Source organism: Megascapheus bottae, chromosome 3, assembly GCF_031878675.1.
Source record: "Megascapheus bottae isolate mThoBot1 chromosome 3, mThoBot2.hap1, whole genome shotgun sequence".
In the NCBI taxonomy this organism is placed as follows: domain Eukaryota; kingdom Metazoa; phylum Chordata; class Mammalia; order Rodentia; family Geomyidae; genus Megascapheus; species Megascapheus bottae.
The window spans coordinates 55,608,017-55,628,149 of NC_143511.1; the positions used below are offsets into that span (position 1 = coordinate 55,608,017).

General features: G+C 36.0%; 1 protein-coding gene and 1 pseudogene across 1 annotated transcript in view; one reads left to right on the forward strand and one right to left on the reverse strand.

Annotated features, from left to right (window-relative positions):
• The window catches only part of Lingo2 (leucine rich repeat and Ig domain containing 2), a 1,035,214-nt gene that overhangs the window by 653,063 nt on the left and 362,018 nt on the right, over positions 1 to 20,133 (reverse strand). The window lies entirely within an intron of this gene.
• LOC150065515 (G2/mitotic-specific cyclin-B1 pseudogene) overlaps positions 4,106 to 20,133 on the forward strand; it is a 101,916-nt pseudogene continuing 85,888 nt past the window's right edge.

The following is a 20,133-nucleotide window of genomic DNA, read 5'->3' on the forward strand; positions in this document are numbered from 1 at the left end:
TACTAACTTTTGGGGAGAGCTTATTACACAGTACTAATTCACTGAAATACTTTCTTGCATAATTATGTCTACAATCCTTGTTAGTTGTGAATCAGACAATGGACAGCATAATGTGAATTTTTCCCAGGCCCTAGAGTCACAACCCACCCATGTGGGTGGTCCTTCTGGTCCTATTTCAACTATCTTTTATTTTCTCCTCTTGAAATCTCAGGCTAGATTCAAGGGTTTTCTTTTCTTTTTGTTTCTCGAATCTTTATAGAATCTGATCCAAATCATTTATTCTGCTGAGGTTCTTGTTAGCAAAGAAATAAGCTGTGTAAGTAAAGCAAGGGGTCATTAGAAGCCGAATGCATACCATAAATCACATTTGATAAAAAGAAGGAAAAGGAGGCATTCTAAAGAGGACATTTCTATGGATGTACTTGGACTGGTATTTTTTTAGGTTTTAAAAGTACATCAATATACCCCTCATGATTGCAATAATAAATCATTTCTTACAGGCTGGAAGTTCAAGAGGTAGAGTGTCTACCTAGTAAGTACAGCAACAACTACAAAATGTGCAGTACAACATAATAAGTTTTCCCTTTATTCTACCCAGGACATTAACTCATGGTGATTTTCTACATACAGACTTCATTCCCAGAATTTGAATTGTACATTTCAGTTGAAGTCAAGAATGAATTAATTCCACTTTCACTACTGAAGCCATAGTGGGAAGGAAATTCCAATTAGTAAAGACTTCTGTCTTTGTCAGTTGCTTCAGACTTATCTCGAAAATTAAGATCCAATTTTGTTCCATATATCTCAAACTGATTATCTCTATTCTTTCTTCTCTTTGTTTTCTTTTCCCCAAAGCTACAGACTGTATTAATATCAATAGCCATTTGGATGTGCTTTTAAATGACTGATAACCTTAGATATCAACAAGCTATAATAAAAACTATATGCCCAGCCAAGCTAAAACTCTAGCATATATAAAGCTTTGTATTAAGCATGCTGTGCATGAAGCCTGTGGCGTTTTCCAGAAATTAGAACTATTTGATTAAAAATAACACAAATTCACCAATCACAAAGCAAGCATAATACTGCTAATAAAATCTGACAGCAGCAAATCACTATAGCAGTGAGTCTGCATGTCAATCTTACTCATGAGCACACAAGAAAATACCCTCTATAGGATCAAATTTTGGAAATGCTCTAAAAATAATGAAATATACCAAAGTTTGATATATTCTTAGAATGAAGGGGAAATTTACATGTAGGAAATCTGTTAATATAAAATATTATATCAAAGGTCAACAAAGAGACAAACAGAAGAATATTATCAGTGATGTCTAGTTGAAAAGAGAGTTTTTTATTTGTTTGTTTTATTTCCTCCCCTCCCCCCACAGGGCAGGAAATATTCTTGGCAAAACATACTATCCACTGTTTAAAAATTAGTTTCCAGGGCCGGGAGTTTGGCCTAGTGGTTAAAGTGCTTGCCTAGCATGCATGAAGACCCAGGTTCAATTTCTCGGTACCACATACATAGAAAAAAGCCGGAAGTGGTGCTGAGACTCAAGTGGTAGAGCTCTAGCCTTGAGAAAGTCCAAGGACAGTGCTCAGGCCCTGAGCTCAAGCCCAGGACTGGCAAAAAAAAAAAAAAAATTAGTTTCCATTAGCTAAAGGTAAAAATTTGTATAGAATCAAAAGCCAATGACATACTTATAAGGCATTATTTCCCAGAGCTTTCTGTCTATTTGAATGCATGATCCATTTTCAAGCTTCCCATTTGTAAATGACAATTTCATTGTCTTTACACTTAAATGTTTTGTAGTCTCAAAAGGAGATACAAAATGAAGTACTTCTAAAATTTATGGTTTACTCGTAAATGAAAGTATCCTTTCATCATTGAATAATTTTAAAAAATACTAAAACAAAGGCCAACATAAGCTTTTCTTAGTACAATCTAGAAAAGAGCCACGTGAAGGTGAGGCACACCAATAATCGTAGCTACACTGAAGTCTGAAATAAAAGTGTTATTGTTCAAGACCAGTCTAGGCAGGAAAGTCCTTGAGAGTCTTATGCCCAATTAACTACCAAAAGTAGCCAAAGGTGGGCCGAGAGTTTGGCCTAGTGGTTTAAGTGCTTGCCTAGCATGCACAAAGACCCGGGTTCGATTCCTTGGTACCACATATATACAAAAAAGCCGGAAGTGGTGCTGAGGCTCAAGTGGTAGACTCTAGCCTTGAGAAAGTCCAAGGACAGCGCTCAGGCCTTGAGCTCAAGCCCAGGACTGGCAAAAAAAAAAAAGTAGCCAAAGGTGAAGGGTATTTAAGTGGTAGTATGTTAAATTTGAGCAAAATAGACAAAAGTTCTGAATTTAAGCCCCAGGATCAGCACAAATAAACATGAAGAAATAAGAATCTTAAGTCATTTATGTTAAGGTTTTACTATTAATTTGTGTTCATTTAGCTAGGATAGAAAATAGCAATATTCACTTTGTGTGCATAAGTATGTATGTATATAGATATATATTATTTATTGGTTCTAGGCACAGAACTCAGGTCCTTACATAGGTTAGGAAAGCATTTCACCAATGAGCTATATCCTATACCTTATTCTAATTATTACTAACATGACTGACTACCAAATAAAAAATGACAGCATCAAATGAAAATTCTATTTGGGAAAAAATGAAAGTTTATAAGTGAAAATTATGGTTTGGTAAGATGAATATTATAAATATCTATACATGATTGGGCCGGGAGTTTGGCCTAGTGGTAGAGTGCTTGCCTAGCGTGCACGAAGACCCGGATTCACATACATAGAAAAAAGCCGGAAGTGGTGCTGAGGCTCAAGTGGTAGAGTTCCAGCCTTGAGAAAGTCCAAGGACAGTGCTCAAGCCCTGAGCTCAAGCCCAGGACTGGCAAAAAAAAAAAAATCTATACATGAATTGATATATCCAAAAATGTAAGCTGTGTGGAAACAGTCACAAATAAAAGTTCATTGAGAAGAATACAGAGAATAAATATCCTCAAAGAGTATTTTTATAAAGAAACCACACTATTTTCAAATATTTTGAAACCATAATAAATATGACTCTATTTGTTTTCAGAATGAGATAAAACATCCAAAAACGGAACAGAGTGCCCAAATAGATTCATGTCAACTAATTAAATATAGAAAATACTTCAAATAACAATAAAAAAGGAATGGCTCTCACTAAGTTGGATGAACACAATTTAAGTAGAACATACATGATGCATGCATACACATACATTTCAAAGGAATTCAAGATAAAAAAGATGGAACTAGCCAAATAATTTTAAGTGAGTTTTGGTGATTTCTTCTTTTTTCAAAGATTTTTTTATTATCAGGGTGATATAGTGAGGGGTTACAGTTATATTTATAAGGTTGTAAGTTTATTACTTCTGGAAGGGAAAGGAACATTAAGATAATAAAGCAAAGGACAAAGAGTGAATCAATGTAACAGGGATATTCACAAAATAATATGTTGGAACTGAATTTTACAACTTGGGTGGGGTGGTAGGCGAAAGTGGGAGTAAAACATGAGAAATGGTAACAATCTTCCAAAAGCAAAATAATTTTAAAATTTTAAATATTATTTCTTGGGATTATATTTTTCTTTTCAAAATATAGAAGCAAAGAATAAAGACAATCCTTTCACAAATATCTACAAACATACAAATATACACAACTGCTAATTCATATTTTAAAAATACAACTTTAATAAATTTCAGGTAAGAAAAATTTAAGCTCTTCTTCAGCAAATTGAAAAGGATATATGCAATGATAATGTACTAGTTTGTATAAGGAATACTGCTAAAATGTTGTGATTTTTTAAAGGAAAACTAAAGTTTGGCATAATTTCAGAGTTAAATGTACCTATTTTCATTAAAAGCTCTAACTTATGTAATTCAACAAGTTTTATATCTACAAATTTATCCAGGTCTATGATCTGGAATACTCATGAAGATTCTATGTAAGATATTTTCCTTATCAGAAGTAATAGCAGTGGTTCTGAAAAGGAATGGATGTTGGTCTGTGAACTCCAGGGTTCTGCTTCTGCCCACCGCGATGCTATCTCATGGAACCAGGAACCATGGAACCATGGAACATGAAAATTAATGTTGAAAATAAGGTCAGGGTCACTGTAACAGGCGTGATGTGTGTGCCTGCGACCACTGCAGCAGCTTCTAAACCGGGCTGAGACCAAGAACTGCTCTTTGAGATATCAGTAATAAAGACAGTGAACAGCTACAGGCCAGAGTACATCTGAAAAGTGAAGTAAACACTTCAACTACTAGAAAAGTTGTTGCTAAAATGCTCCCCAAATCTCTGGCAAAGGCCCCTGTGAGTGTGCCAGAAATAGAACAAGAGCCTCAGATACAGCCAGAGCCTGGACCTGAACCTGAGCCTGAGCCTGTTAAAGAAGAAAAACTTTCACCTGCACCTATTTTGGTTGATACTCCCTCTCTAAGCCCAATGGAAATACCTGGATGTGCCCCTGCAGAAGAATATTTGTGTCAGGCTTTCTCTGATGTAATACTTGAAGTGAACGATGTGGTTGAAGAAGATGGAGCTGATCCAAATCTTTTTAGTCAATATGTAAAAGATACTTGTGCTTATCTAAGACAACGTGAGGAAGAACAGTCTGTCAGAGCAAATTACCTGCTGGGTCAGAAAGTCATTGGAAACATAAAGCTATCCTAATTGACTGGCTACTGCAGGTTCAAATGAAATTACAGTTGCTACAAGAGACCATGAACATGACCGTTTCCATTATTGATAGAATCATGCAGACTAACTGTGCGCCCAAGAAAATGCTGCAGCTGGTTGCTGTCACTGCCATGTTTATTGCAAGGAAATATGAAGAAATGAATACTCCGGAAATTGGTGATTTTGCTTTTGTGACTAACAATACTTACACTAAGCACCAAATCAGACAGATGGAAATGAAGATGCTAAGGGCTTTGAACTTTAGTCTGGGCCACCCTCTACCCCTGTAGTTCCTTCGGGGAGCATGGAAAATTGGAGAGGTTGATGTTGAACAGCATACATTGGCCAAAGTCCCACTTCCTGTTTTCTACAGGTTAATTGGAGATAAGAGTCTCAGGTCCTTTTGTGCCTGGGCTAGCTTTGAATCTAGATCCTCAGATCTCAGCCTCCTGAGTAGCTAGGATTACAGGCGTAAACCAGCACACAGTTTATACTGCATTTTCTTGAAGTGATAGATTTCCCAGTGTGTATGTGTTCAGACAGAGTCAGATGACTTTCTCAGTGTTGTCAGCAGTGTACATAAGTTTTTCTCTGCATCTTTGTTAAATCTAAAAGTAGTCTTTCTTAATTCTTTGTGAATATAACTAGCAACAACCTCTCATTTGTTGTTTAATTTATACTCCCACCTGGACAATCTATGTTAAATAAATCTAAGTTAAATAAATGGTTGGTCTTAAAAGTAAAAAAAAAAAAAAACAGAACAAAACAAAACAAGAAGTAATAGTAGAAAGACAATTCACTGTGCCAATTAATAGAATTAAGAAATACAATTTTACCTGTTTATAGGATTATGTCACATGAAAAGTGCAGGGACAATATGGTCCAGGATGGTAATTAGCACTTTCAAAACTAATAATCATGCCGGGTGCTGGTTGCTCATGCCTGAAATCTTGGCTACTCAGGAAGCTGAGATCTGAGAATTGCAATTCAAAGCCAGACCTATCAGGAAAGTCCATGAGACTCTGATCTCCAATAAACTACTCAGAAAAAGCCAGAAGTGATAAAGTACGGGCCTTAAGTACAAAGAGGCCTAGGCCATGAGTTCAAGTCTCAGGACTGCTCCCCCCCAAAAAAATAATAATTATAGTAATGAGAAGGTAGCATCTCCTTTTTAACCTGGGAATTTCAAAGATTTTCTAACTTGACAATGCTAAACAACATTCAAGGACTAATAACACCGGAGGGCATCAGAGGCAAGTTTCTCTAGCGTTCATTTAATTTCAGGGAAACCAGACCCATTTTCAAGTAAGTTTAAAACTTTTGTGTAGAAAATTAGTGAACACATTTTCCAAGGTAGTTACTTTTTTTTTTTTTTTTTTTGGTGAGTCATGGGGCTTGAACTCAGCCTGGGCATTGTCCCTGAGCTCTTAAGCTCCAGGCTACCACCCTACCCTAGAGCCAAGCCCTACTTCCTGTTTTCTAGAGGTTAACTGGAGATAAGAGTCTCAGGTCCTTTTGTGCCCAGGCTGGCTCTGAACCTTGATCCTCGGATCTCAGCCTCCTGAGTAGCTAGGATTACAGGAGTGAGCCACCGTGCCAGCTAAGTGGCTGCATTTTTAAAAGACTGAAAAGTAGCTATAGTAGAATGATCATGTTAAGCACTTGGAGTTTGAAAAATCTCAATTTAAATTAAGCTCATTTTGTTTGTTTGTTTGTTCTTAAATGTGTCTTTTTCCTATAAGGCCAGTTATTGAAAGTCTGTAAGTGTTAGATTTTATTTATGAAATTCTAATTATGTTATCTATCCTACTTTTAGGTAAAATAAAAATCAAAATAATACATAAAGTTCTAGCACAGTTTTCAGCATGCATTAAGCACAGACAGAGTAACAATAGTATGATCTTCAGGACAGTAAGCTCTGGAGAGAGTCTATGCTTGGACACCAATTTGATCCCTTTACTACTTGATCAAAGTACTTTTAATATCTTATTTATTTTTATTTTTAAAGTGAATAAAAGATGATATCAATCTCAGAATTGTGATGGGGATTTAATTGAGTTAGCTGATGCCCAGTGTTTAGGAAAGTATATATATATATATATATATATATATATATATATATATAGTATCTTCCCCTAAAATATGAGGCATTATCATATTTTTATTGGATGAAGCCCAACTCATTGTATTAACTGAAAGTAAGTTCAGAGAGTATCCTTCTGAAGAAAGCTGCTTATTATATGGTTTGATCAAAGCTATGAGTGTGAAAGAAAAATATATATCCCTAATAAAGTTTTTATTTCAAAAAATGGTTATAAATAACTCTGCTTCACACATGGTGGTAACTACCAGTAGCTTCATAGTGCAGAAGAAAATGACAGTTCATGCAAAAAATGACTTTTGCAGAGTAATTAAATACTTGATTGCTAATGAAGATAGTGATTATGTTCTTGTTGAGGACTATGGAAATATCTTTCCACTGGAGTAATCTTTCCACTAATTTTTGACACTTAATCCTGAACATCTTTATGACATCTCCAATGAAGAGAAAAGAAGCCAAAAAGGGACATAGATGTTTATGGAGTTTAATAGTACAGATCAGTTGAATCCCTGTTCCCCTGAAGATGGGAAAATGTGTGTTCAACAAGGCCTGCAGTTGATTTTCACCATAAAATTTCTGGGAAATTAATTAATTACAGTGATTAAAAATAATCCATAGAGATTCATTTTGTTAAGATAATTTCTTTAGAGTTTTTCAGCCAATAACTTTATCTTATTTAGAAAGTATTCATATTTTTAACACAAGAAAAAATGGAGGAAATGACAAGGAAACCATTAACTATTGCTATAAAGTGATTCCTTACTAAAATATTGTTTTGTCTGAACAGGAAAGCACTCACAAATGCCATCTATTATTTCACTAGATTGCTATCCTGAATACATTGTTCTTAATACTAGGATTTTCAAGAACTCATCAGATTCTTTTTTTTCCTATAAATACTATTGAATTTCCTTGAGAGAGTCCTAAAGGGTTTGTGTTGTTGCTGTTCTTAAACTGCTGAATAAAATTGGGTAATTTTATGGGTTCATTAAGATAATGTATGTCTAATATTCTTTTTTCACATTTTTTGTAATTAATAGAAGGGTTACATTATATTCACCAGATAGAAGGTCCATTATTTCACATACATTGATACCCTTTCTCATTCTTGGTTCTTTTAGCAAAAAAAATTTCTCCAACCTTTTAGAAGAAATTGTGATTAAATTGAGAAAAACAAAAATAAAATATGATATGACTAAATTAAAACATAACTGAAACTGATAAAGAGAACTAGGTGCTAATAATTGCCAGGAAAATTGCCATTTGATTGTTTCTCATTTTTATTCAAATTTCAGTTTTGTTTGTGTAGTCCATCTGAAGAACTATTTGGATAATGCTGTGGACTGAAGACTCATCATTGCCAATTTTATTTGCTAATGTTTGAATTATTACACACAAGTAGCATAAATGAAATCACATATTTTATGTGCTTAGATGAAACATGCAACAGGCCTTCAAAGCTTGCTGTCATATAATCTGCCTTTACTCTGTGACCTTTTTTCTCACTCTTTTCACTGGAAGTCTTTCTAATAGTGTCATGTTTGACCTCAGCATTTCATGCATGCCTCAGATTCTGTTATGTGCTCAAATGTAACTTAGAAAAACCCTTCCTTCTGGAAAATATTCCTATTTTTCCATAATTTTCAGGGCTTTACATTGCACCATCAAAACAATTTCCAACATTCTGCTAGCATATACCCTCCTCTGAAATTAAGAAGTTTTACTTTGAGCTTAGCCAAAATACCAAGAGTTACTATGACCTGTAAACCTCCACTAGAACTATAAAGAAAGTAGGGGGCTTTGAGCTGTTAGGGATTTTTTTTCCCCTACAAATTAGAATTTTCATACTTACTTTTGTCAATAGGAGGACCCTTAGAACATTAAACCAGTTCATTTGCAAGTCATAATGTGTGTAAAATACATCTTGAGGGCTCTATTTTAGCCACTGTAACCAGAAAATCAAACTTTAACCAATAACTAGGAAGAATTAACCTATCATTTTTTAACTTCATGATTTTTACATTTCTGAGAACATACACACATTTTAATGTCTTTTTTTTTTTTTTTTTTTTTTTTTTTTGCTATTCCTGGGGCTTGAACTCAGGGCCGGGCATTGTCCTTTAGCATTTTTTTGCTCAAGGCTCTTCCACTTGAGCCACAGTGCCACTTCTGGCCTTTTCTGTGTATGTAGTATCGAGGAATAGAATCCAGGGCTTCATGCGTGCTGGGTGAGCACTCTACACTAGGCTATGCTCCGGCCCCACACATTTTAATTTTTGATTCCACTTAGGAATAAACTTGTATCCTGTAAAGAAATGTATGAAAATAACATAGCATGGAAAACAAAGGCTGAACAGTGAATCTAAAGAAAATTACTATGGCCAAAAATGTGTTGAAAAACACTATATTACAGAAATACAAATTTTAAAAATAGAGGCTTTGGGCTATTCTGTGGAAGGATGGCATTCAACACATCTATAACAGTTTGGAATTTCTAAACACAAGACCAATAGTAAGCAACAGTCCATAAAATGAATAAAACGGTGTTAGGATTGCAATCAAATAAAATCCACAATCAACTTAATCGGGTGCTCATCTAAGGATATGCATAATCCTTGTGTTTCAAGGTGATTAGTCATAATTGCTGAAGGGTTCACATAAATTACTACAATTAGTATTGTTCTTACACAGTCAAACTAAGTGCTCCTAGGCTAAGCAGAGAGAAAGTAATGCAAAATCAACTAGAATAAATGAGAAGTTGTTCTCGGGTTCTAGTGAAAGAAGAAAAAGTTGGGAGATATCTTTCAGCTTCATTCTCTTCTAGCAATAATACACAAGCTGCACAGTAAAAAGATGAAGATTTCTATTTGGATTATTTGACTTCAAAGTACAAAAATTTTCACTTTCCTGGCATCATTCTTTTGGCTCTAAAGTCTGTAGAACTCAGAATTGCATGTCTTGTCAGGAGAGGAACTGGCTGTTAGGGAAGCTGAGAAGCAGCTTCCATTTTTCATATCTTCTCTGAAAGCAATCTCCTAGCACCATTACTGCGCATGGAACAGTCAGAGGGGAAAACAAAACAAAACAAAACAAAAAACAAAAATCCAAGAAGACCCCTCTTTCCTCTCAGGAATCCTAAATCAGGTTTCAGTAGTAGAAAAATATTGTCCTAGAAAAAAAAATATTGTCCTAGAAAAAAAAAAGAAGTAGAAGGGCAAGAAGAAACTGCTGTAATACTTTGTTTTGATTTCTTGATGCAGAGAACTGCAAAGGCCTTCTGGCTAGGAATGACTCTGAAGAAGTCTCCAGACTCCCAGGACCCTGAGCAGAACTACTTCACCACGTGTCAGCCTGACTGTTTCTCTTATGTAGCCTTTCCCTAATTGAAGAATCAGTGATTTACACTAGACAAAAACAACAGGGAGACACACACACACACACACACACACACACACACACACTCACACACCATCTTTTATGTTTCACTCTGCATGCATTATATGGAAAGAATTATTTTTTAACTCCAGTGGTTTTTTGTCTGATTTAAATGAGACATTGTACATCAATTTTGATTACAGTGTTTGACATGTGTTTGTGGTGATACAGTCTGCTACACAACTGCTGAGTTCCTCCATGTCTTCCTGTGTGTATTTAAATTATAAGATTATGACCATTCCTTCCTCCAAGAAGTGACATAACATTGAGGAGTGTAGCAAGATACTAAGTCTCATTGAGGACCAAAAGTTGGCTGATAGATGCTTGGTCCCAGGGGTTTCTTAGAAAACAAGCATATGGCTGCTTTTGAGAGCTGCTGTTTCCATTGTTTGACTGAGTATTATGCTGATCCTACATATTAGCTTTATATACTATTTGCTAGACTTGTCCCTAAGTATTTCAAATATTTGATCCTAATATAATAACAGTCATTTCTAAGTACATTTTATATTATTAATCACTATTAAATATCATTCAAAAGCTTGCATTCTCCTTGTCCACATAGAATATCTAGGTTGCCTTTCAAAACCTTCCTAGGACATCATCAGAAACAGGCAACTCCAAAGGCTGTTTCTCCTACTCACCAAGTTGAGCATATTGGATTGATGAGGCTGAGAGAAGATTTGGGAATCTTTGAGTGTGGCCCCAACTCTGCACAGTGCCTATGTGTCCCTTTCATCTTAAACAGAGGTTGTTTGTGTACATGAAAAAGAGTAAGGATGAAGTATTATGGACTATTATTCTCTCATTGTGCACCCTAGTTCTCTCATTTTCTGCCTCTCTGGCTGAGTTTTTTAAGCTATATTAAGCTTTCTTTATAATATACAAAATGGAGATGATAATAGTTCCCAAGAAAGACTCCAACGTGTCAGGAAGTCAGTAAATAGGACATGCCATCCATATTTGGGGCCGTACAGATCTTTAGAGCAAATAAAATGTCGGTGGCCTGGGTACTCTGGATTTCTGTAGAATCTGTCAAAGCTTGAATTGTCCCATGGCTCAAAGGAAGATTACTCACACAAAATACCTGGTGAATACTTTGGGAAGGCGATGAGAAAGCTCTTGCTGGTCCCCATTTGTAAACCAAGAATGACCTCTGAAAAATAACGCCAAGAGCCTAGAAGCTGTTGATCCGCATCTACAGTACTGTTTATCATCTTAGGGCTTCTGCAAACACAGAATTCTTCTTCTTCTTCTTCTTCTTCTTCTTCTTCTTCTTCTTCTTCTTCTTCTTCTTCTTCTTCTTCTTCTTTCTTCTTCTTCTTCTTCTCCTTTTCCTTCTCCTCCTTCTCCTTCTTCTCCTCTCTCTTTTTTCTCTCTTTCTCTCTCTGTCTCTCTATGATTCTGTGTTTCTGTGTCTGTCTCTTTCTTTCTCTGTGTGTCTCTCTCTGTCTTTGTCTCTCTATCTCTCCTCTATCTCTTTTTCTCCCTCTCCTGAGAAAAATATTCCACTTGTTCTGATCTTACTTCCTTGCTGAGAAAATTCCTGTGGTGGTAACACAGAGGTACAAAAGGTAAATGTATAAACAAGGAGACAAATAAGCCACTCACTTCAATCCATCCACAAAGAAAGATTATGTTCTATATTACAGCAGTTAATATCTTCCACGGCTATTAAGCCTGGCCTCATACAGCACCAAGGATAAGTTACAATAAACCTGAGGACAGAGGCAGTACAGGAAAAGCTTTCTATCTCAGGCTGTTTGTATTTCATTAATCCTAAACATCAAAGTGCATTTGAGGTCTGGAATGGGGCATTTGGAAAAGTCAGTCGGTAAGGACTTTTGAATTATTGACAGCTGTATCACTTGGTACGCTTGGCAGCAGTGATCGAATCTCTCTATTCCCTGCCTTATTCATAGCCAAGTAAGGGAAAGAACACTCCATAACATGTGTGAGACGTTTTATCAATATTTCAGTAAAAGGAATACTAGGATTATTTAAGAAAGAAAATTGAGATAAAAACTTTGGCCTTCCAATAAGGTCTAATTACAACGGATTTTGAAGTTTTCCTACTTTCACATTTTTAAAATGAGAAAACGAACAGACTTGCACAGCCACAAGTGTATACACATACACACACACACACACACACACACACACACACACACACACACATCTTCACAAAAGGCTGTTCACCTATGTGCAGTATCTACAATTCCATGAGAGAATTAATCAGGTAGTCTGGCTCCCAGGAAGAAAGGGGAGTGGCTACTCACTAAATTTCTACTTTGCATTAGTATATTAAAAACCACAGTGGTACTTCTCACAGGCAATTCTTACTTTGTACCAAGAAAGTATGATCAAATTTTATAAATGAACTAGTTGCTCTTCTGATGCATGTTAAAAGCTTGAACTGAAATACCTATGTATCTAGCACCAGAATTCTTGCTCTTTTGTCTCTAGAGAGCACTTCAAAGCTAATATAATAGAGCAGTGGTTCCCACAAGTTGGGACAGTTAATTCATGCCTGTAACTCCAGCTATTTGGGAGTCAGAGACAGGAATATGATGAGTTTGAGGTCAGCCTAGGCAAATAAAGACCCTCTCTCATAAATGAAATGCAAATAAAAGGCTAAGAGGTGTAACTTAAATGGTAGAGCATTTGAGTAGCATATGTAAGTTCCTGGTTCAATTCCCAGTACTACAGAAATCGAATAATTAAAATAAAAACTGTTTTATAAACTTGCATAACTTGGAAAAATCTCTAATTACACTTGTTAGGAACAAATTCTGGAGGATCATTTCAATCCACATCTCTAGGAAGGACCCCTTAAAAAACTCTTTGTCAAATGAACACTCTAGGTGGTTGCTATGATTGTCTCAGCTTGGAACACATCATGAAAACACAAAGATTCTCTCTCAAAACCTTAGTCTATTTACTTATTTTTTCCCAGTCCTGGGCTTGGGCTCGAGGCCTTGGGTTTTCACATCAAACCCGTGTCTTCGTGTATGCTAGGCAAGCATTCTACCATTACACCAAACTCCCGGCCTCATCTATTTACTTTTAAAAAGAAATTTCTCAGTGAAAATATTTGCTTCAATAGAAACAGATTAAAGCCATGTGTGGTGTCTCACGCCTGTAATCCTAGCTACTCAGGAGGCTGAGATCTGAGGATCAAGTTCAAAGCCAGCCCGGGACAAAAGGACCTGAGACTTTTATCTCTAATTAACCTCTAGAAAATGGGAAGTGGGACTTGGCTCAAGGGTAAGGTGATAGCCTAGAGTGAAGTGCTCAGGGACAGTGCCCAGGCCGAGTTCAAGCCCCATGACCCACAAAAAGATATAGAAACAAATTGAATTTTTATTAGACAAATATGCAAGATTACTTCTGTGTTTTTATGAAAACTAAAAATAATACTACTATGGAAACAGATTCTCAACAGCAAAATATATACTCTGAAATACTTAAGGCAGGTATTACATTTGTGTCAAATTGATTTTTATAGTCTGAACAAAAACAAATCTCACAATGTTCAATGTCATGCTGATGCTTAAATATGCTGTAATTTTTAAATAAAGTACAAAAAAGATCTTTATTAATTAGGACAAAAAACAGAATTCAAGGGAATTATAAAGTCTGTGGAGTTAAATGACAGAACTTGAATCTAGGCTATTCCTTTTCATTCTCTGTGGACTTGAACAAAACAATGAATATCAATCATCTGGATCTAAATGGTTCCATTTAATTCACAAATATATATAATAATGTATTACCTTTAGGGATTGTAACACTATTGATTTTCTTAATATTAATTTAATTAATGCTTATAAATGAAAGTTATGTCCAGTAATTATTTTAAGGTGCTTCTGGCTTAAACAATGTATTTAAAATCTCTGTAAATCCTATTAAATATCTAAAGTATCTTCATTAATATTTTGATCTGATACTATACACTCAAATCACAGTTTGTTTTTTTCCACTTACCGAAATTAAACATCATTAAACACTTAAATATACATTTTGAGGTTATATCAATGGTGATCAGAATTCAGTATTTTTAATTCCATTTTCACTCTCTTGATCTTCTACAGAACTCCTAGTGAATTCTTACAATTCTTCTGGTATGGAAGGAAACACACATCAGACAGACATTGAGTTTGGACTCAGGTTTTGATGATGTTGAGCACAGGGATTTTGTATTCAACATGTACTTATATGTCTCTTGATCTAAGATATCTGTTTTCTCATCTTCAGAATGCCAGAATATGCATATGCAGCACATGGAGGAAGGAAGAGGCAAATGGCAGTGCAGCTTAGCTTGGACTCACCTCCACAGAGGCCCACCCCTTCCAGATAGACAGGCCTTTCCCAGCAATCCCTACACTAACAGTCAAACTCTGACACCCTCTAAGTTTGCCTTGAGCCATAAATGACAATGGACAAAAAATACATTCCAAGGTAAACAGAGTAGCAGAATGTGACTTGCTTCCTTCTCAGAATAGAAGTGTGTCAGCTGCTTCCCACGGATTTTCATGGAAAGATGAGAGGTCAGAAATGCCCTCTGTATGCCTGCCCTCCTCCCCCCATGCTGGGGATATAATCTGGGGCCTTGAGCATGAGAGACAAGAATTCAACCCTGGCCTACATGTGCCTCTTGTTACTGGCATGATTTACAAATTTCCCTCAAAGAACCTAGAGCAGTGTGGCACTAGGAACTATTCGTTCTTACCCACTTTCTTCCAGAGTTGCCACTGGCAATTCAAGATACATTAGGAGGACTCGCCCTCCCTCACTCTCTCCTTCTCTCTCTCTCTTTTTTTTTTACAGGGGGGGGGGGATGAACCCAGGCTGTTGTACATCCTAGGCCAGTGCTTTCCCACCAAGCTACATCCCAGTCCTCTCTGGTTCACTCCCCCCCCCTCTCTCTCTCAATCTCTCTCTCTCTCTCTCCCCCTCTTTCTCTCTCTCCCTCCCTCCCTTTCACCTTCCCTTCATCCCTTCTGTTCCTCCCTCCTCTCTTCTTTCTCTCCCTCCTTGCCTTCCACTCTTCCTTCCCTCTTCTCCATTTCCCGTTGTCTCCATCTCTTCTTCTCTCCCTACATCCCTCCCATTTTCTGTATTGAATACTGAACCTAAGTCTTATGTATGCTAGAAAAATACCTACAGTATGAGCCACATCCTCCAGCAACCCTCTTTTTTGTACTTAATTTGTTGCTTTTTTTTGCCTGAGGTGGCCTCAAACTCACGATCCATCAATTCCTAGTTGTTGGAGTTACAGGAATGGGCCAAGTTTCAAGAAGTGAGTATTCTCCTGTGCATCTCTTTTGCTTTCAACTTTCATCATCTGGATGGTTCAAAAAATTATCTGTTTAAGCCATTTTCTCTAAAGTCTTTGCCCATAATTTAATGTCACAATTATTTAGCACCCTAGAAAAATATGGATACCAAAGATAGATTTTACATCATTTTTATGTCATCATGTTTCTCTCGTGTATCTATTTTCTAACTGCTAATATAGTGAGATTCCAAGAACAACATAAATGATTCGAAGATGTAGAAAAGTTAAGAAAATTCTCAAATCTAAATAATATCTTCTGTTTTTACCCATATTTTTTGTCTTTGGATACCACTGTGTAATTTCCATTAGTCCCACAACCAACTTTGCAATTATATCAAGATGTTATGATTTTAGCAATTTTTGAGAGCACTGTTTCAGGACTCTTCTTTTCAGTTCCTGTTAGTGACCCAGTAATTGTTTTCCTGACTTTCCAGTCAAGTGTGAAGGGCTCTGATAGCATGTCAACAAAATGTCAAATACTCAGGGAGAGTCTCTATGAGTGTAATTGTGATTGATTGCTTATTTGAATCTTTCTGTTCCCAGCTGCTCTTTGAATGTTGTATTAAGGAAGACCAGAAACCAGAAAGGGGGAACCTCAGATTCAGTGAAAAACTGTGCTGCATATCTTTATAGAAATTAAACAGCAAGAAGCAGAGAACAAAGATTCTGGTAGGGAATGCTGTTTATAAGATACTGTGGTTTGCAGTCCAGTGCGACAAGCTGAGCTGAGAAATTAGCCCATTGCCCCCAAACTCCAGTTTCATCAAGTTTAGAATATAGTTCTTGTTGGGGGGACCCTACTTGGGCCTCACTCCCAGAAATAATCATCAGTGCTTCTTCTAGTAACCTGAATTATCCACAGACAAAAGAAATATCAGAATAATTTAAAATATAGTGTTGGGATCCACATTAAGATCTGACATTTTGTCTAATAAAACATTATCATATACAACTTTCTACTAATAGATTAATGATATTAGAGTTTGCCATGTTCCTGCCACCATGAATCAATATAACAGGCTTCCTTTCCTCAAGAAGCCTACTATTTGAATAATTTGAATCTAATTTTTGTAAGAAAATTCCAATAGAAATATTTTTGTTTCTGGGAGAAATAATTTTCTATTTAGAAAATTTATTATTCATACCAGGTGCAAATAAGATGAAAATAGTAAGGCACAAATTTTGGGTAATAATTATGAAAAGTGATCACTTTCAAAAAGGCAAAATTGAATAATTCTGTGGATGAGTCAGATAGAGTTTTCTAAATAGCTAATTGATATTGAATTTTTCAATACTCTATGAAAATGTTTCATCTCCCAAACCAACTCAGACTTCAACCTGAACTGAGAGAAATACACAAGTATTTTTCCTCAGTCTGAAAAGAATGGAACTAAGGTTTTAAGTTAAGAAATTCAACATAAAAGAACTTCAGATGTTTTCCTCTACTAAAAGCCTTATTAAATTTTCCTTTCAATGTAGCAAATCTTCACGCACAAAAGAATTTTTTAGAAAAAGATAAACCCACAATGTACTTGCTTTTAATAGAGAAAAAATAAATGACAGTGGACATTGCTCAAGAAAATGTCTTTATTTATAATCTCAGTCCTATGCCCAATATAGATAACAATCATTTTACTAGTTGAGTGACTATGGAGTAGTGGCTATTGAGGCCCCACTGAGTTTAAAAGGGCTATTCTGGAAACCCTGAGGACATACAAAGAGAATGTCAATGGATCCTGTCTTTCTAGAATTTAATCTTTAACAGCAAAATTTACTCTTGTAAATTAAACACAATGCATATGGGTACTGAAGACATAAAAGGTTATAAAAATCTCTTCCGTGACATAAATTCAACTTTCGATGGCACCAAAGAAACTGTATCTTCATAGCATAATACCATGAAAGAAAAATAAGAATGGTGAAATCCTCTACTTATACATAAGGAATGATGCAAAAAAGTAAAGATGAATTGCTTGTGGCCAGTGGTGTGGTCAAGTTCTATTACATGAGGACTCCTTTTTTAAAATTATTTTATTTTATTTTTTCCTTTTATCCATATATTTTAATTGTAATTAATAGAAGAGTTACATTATGTTCACCAGATACGAGATGCATTACTTCACAAACATTGATACCCTTTCTCATGTCTTGGTCCCCATTTCTTTCCATCACCCCCGTGTCTCATCTTGTTTCCTCCCCTTCCCTATCCTATTTCAAATAACCAAATAAGCATATATAGAATATATCAGATAACAAGGTGAAATACTGTAACAATATGAGATAACCAAGGGAAAGCAAAAGAGATGAGAGCTAACAAGTGCATTAAGGACAACAATCACTCCTTATAGAGCTTTTGTTGCTATATCCTGGAGGTCCTCTCATTCAGTGTCATATTATATGGCCTTATGTACCTAGGTTTTCCTCTATTGTAAATATGTGCTAGGAGAGCCCAAGGTTTCTACTGGTTATGACAAATGAGGGAAAACATTGAGCCTATGTTCCTTTGAGTCTGTCTTACTTCACTTAATATGATTTTTTTTCTAAGTCTTTCCATTTCCTTACAAATGGGGTGATGTCATTCTTTCTGACAGCAGCATAGAATTCCATTGTATATAAATACCACATCTTGTTGATCCACTCATCAACTGAGAGGCATCTGGGTTGCTTCCATATCTTTGCTATGGTAAGAGGACTCCTTCTTTTTCATCTGGAAAACACCCTTGTAATGATTTGTGGCAAGGATGATTCTACAAAAGACAGGCTTCCTTCTTTTACCATACCTTAGCACATGGCCTACAATGTTCATACACATTCTAGTTGAATGTTTACTCGGTCACAGTATATTTTCCTTCCTTAACCTATGGAAAATATTTCCCAGTTGGGTTGGGAGAGTTTTAAAATTATTAATTATTATTTATTTATGCTTTTGGTTTATTGTGCTGGTACTGGAGTTTGAACTCAGGACCTTTGTGTTTTCTCTTAGCTTCTTTGGTCCACCACTCCAACCACACCTTTACTTCTGTCACTTCGGTGAATAATTGGATAGCAGTATCTCCCTTTGTGCCTTCCTTTCATCTTTGCTTTAATGGTTCCTTCATTTCAGGAACTCAGGTCCCCACGGCTTTTCTCAGTGTCCTTTTGAACACCTTTTTATACCACGACATTTGTGAGTAATGCTGGGGGCTCAACAGAAGCTGCTTCTTCTGAATGTTATTCAAAGATTTTTTTGCTCTGCTTTCTGACTCTTATATGACATGAGCATTGCAAAGATCCCAAAGGTAGCTGCCAGTGCTCTGCAGGCTAGATTTCCAAACTACAGTCCTCAGCACAATGTAGGTGAATGTATCAGGCTAAATCCAAGGGAAGATGAAAGAAAAATAACTAAACTATATTTATTTATTTTATATATAGATTTGTAATTAATAGAAGGGTTACATGATATTTGCCAAATAGATGGTGCATTAATTCCCATACATTGATACCCTTTCACATGCCTTGGTCCCCATTTCCCTCCCCCCACTCCCACCCCTCATCTTGTTTTCCCCCTTCCCTATCCAATTTCAAATAACCAAATACAAATATATTCGATATATCAGGTAACAAGTGAGATACTGTAACAATATGAGATAACCAAGGGACAGCAAAAGAGATGAGAGATAACTAAACTATTTTTAAATCATCACTAATCATTTGTATTTATGGACATTAAGTTATCACGCACATCACTTATGCTCATACAAGTTACTATTGATTATGGCATAAGAGAAAGTAGAAATAGAATGAACAGGGGAGGGATGAGAATGATATGATTTTTTAGCATGGAGTTAACAAGATAAAAATATTACTAGATGTTTAAAGAAGTTATAGTGACTCTATTAGACCAGATGATATAAACTCCATCACCTTTCTTTTTTCGGGGGGTTGTATGTTTGAAATCATCAGTGCTCAAACTGAAACTCACTGATTTAAATCTATTCAAAGATCTCCTTTTTCTAAATATTCCCATTAGCCAGGTGTTCACAGGCATATACCATCATTCTGATCTTATCACCAAGTCTTACAAATGATCTAACTACTTAAAGGTTTTTCCTTAAAAAGAATCACTTCTGGGGGCTGGGAGTTTGGCCTAGTGGTTGAGTGCTTCCCTAGCATGCATGAAGACCCGGGTTCGATTCCGCGGCATCACATACATAGAAAAAAGCCAGAAGTGGTGCTGAGGCTCAAGTGGCAGAGCTCTAGCCTTGAGAAAGTCCAAGGATAGTGCTCAGGCCCTGAGCTCAAGCCCAGAACTGGCAAAAAAAAAAAGCATCACTTCTGGACACTTGCTTCTCAATCTGTACTTCACAAGTTCCACTTTGAACTCTTGTAGTCTCCTTATATAAGAATGCAGAATCATTCCATTTTAAGCACGAAAGTATTTTAGGATCAAATTCATAATTTAAAACCAAATAGAATAAACATAAAATGGGAGAAACTATACTTTTCTCAGTAGAAATCACCTGAATTAAATAAACTGCAAAAATATCATTTACAA